Source organism: Chiloscyllium punctatum, unplaced genomic scaffold (assembly GCF_047496795.1).
Source record: "Chiloscyllium punctatum isolate Juve2018m unplaced genomic scaffold, sChiPun1.3 scaffold_469, whole genome shotgun sequence".
Taxonomy (NCBI): domain Eukaryota; kingdom Metazoa; phylum Chordata; class Chondrichthyes; order Orectolobiformes; family Hemiscylliidae; genus Chiloscyllium; species Chiloscyllium punctatum.
In genome coordinates, this window is record NW_027310203.1 from 126,650 (window position 1) to 128,218 (window position 1,569).

Consider the following 1,569-nt stretch of genomic DNA (forward strand, 5'->3'; position numbering starts at 1 on the left):
GGAGCAGGAGGACTTAAATGTCTCAGGAAATACAAAACTGGAGTGTCAAAGCTTCTGGCAAAACGTTTCCGTGTTGTTTTTCTCTCTCTCTCTTTCACCTTCGCTCCCTCCCACACCCTTCGGCACCCCCACTATCGTTCCGATCTCATCCCGGTCTCCATCGGTCAGACCCAAGCTCAGCGCGCAGTTCCTGGTTTTCCTTTGAATGCTCAAACTGGATTTTGAAGTAGTGACAAATGGGCTGAGAGCGGTAGATAGGGAAGATGGAGGGTTTCCGTGTGCAGTCCCCCGGTCTCTCTCCCCTCGGTCACTCGGAGCACCGTGCGCAGTTTCCCAGTCTCTCCCCCCCCCCGGTCACTTGAAGCACCGTGCCCAGTTCCCCAGTCACTCCCCCTCGGAGCACAGTGCCCAGTTCCCCGGTCTCTCCCCTCGGAGCACCGTGCCCAGTTCCCCGGTCTCTCCACCTCGGTCACCTCGGAGCACCGTGCCCAGTTCCCCGTTCTCTCCCCTCGGAGCACCGTGCCCAGTTCCCCGGTCTCTCCACCTCGGTCACTCGGAGCACCGTGCCCAGTTCCCCGGTCTCTCCCCCTCGGAGCCCCGTGCCCAGTTCCCCGGTCTCTCGCCTCGGTCACTCGGAGCACCGTGCCCAGTTCCCTGGTCTCTCCCCCTCGGAGCACCGTGCCCAGTTCCCCGGTCTCTCCCCCTCGGAGCAACGTGCCCAGTTCCCCGGTCTCTCCCCTCGGAGCACCGTGCCCAGTTCCCCGGTCTCTCCCCTCGGAGCACCGTGCCCAGTTCCCCGGTCTCTCCCCTCGGAGCACGGTGCGCAGTACCCCGGTCTCTCCCCTCGGTCACTCGGAGCACCGTGCCCAGTTCCCCGGTCTCTCCCCTCGGAGCACCGTGCACAGTTCCCCGGTCTCCCCCCTCGGAGCACCGTGCCCAGTTCCCCGGTCTCTCCCCCTCGGAGCACCGTGCCCAGTTCCCCGGTCTCTCCCCCTCGGAGCACCGTGCACAGTTCCCCGGTCTCCCCCCTCGGAGCACCGTGCACAGTTCCCCGGTCTCTCCCCCTCGGAGCACCGTGCCCAGTTCCCCGGTCTCTCCCCCTCGGAGCACCGTGCACAGTTCCCCGGTCTCCCCCCTCGGAGCACCGTGCCCAGTTCCCCGGTCTCTCCCTCGGAGCACCGTGCCCAGTTCCCCGGTCCTCTCTCCCCTCGGAGCACCGTGCCCAGTTCCCCGGTCTCTCCCCTCGGTCACTCGGAGCACTGTGCCCAGTTCCCCGGTCTCGCCCCCTCAGAGCACCGTGCCCAGTTCCCGGTCTCTCTCCCCTCGGTCACTCGGAGCACCGTGCCCAGTTCCCTGGTCTCTCCCCTCAGAGCACCGTGCCCAGTTCCCCGGTCGCTCCCCTCGGAGCACCGTGCACAGTTCCCCCGGTCTCTCCCCTCGGAGCACCGTGCACAGTTCCCCGGTCTCTCCCCTCGGAGCACCGTGCCCAGTTCCCCGGTCGCTCCCCTCGGTCACTCGGAGCACCGTGCCCAGTTCCCCGGTCGCTCCCCTCGGAGCACCGTGCACAGT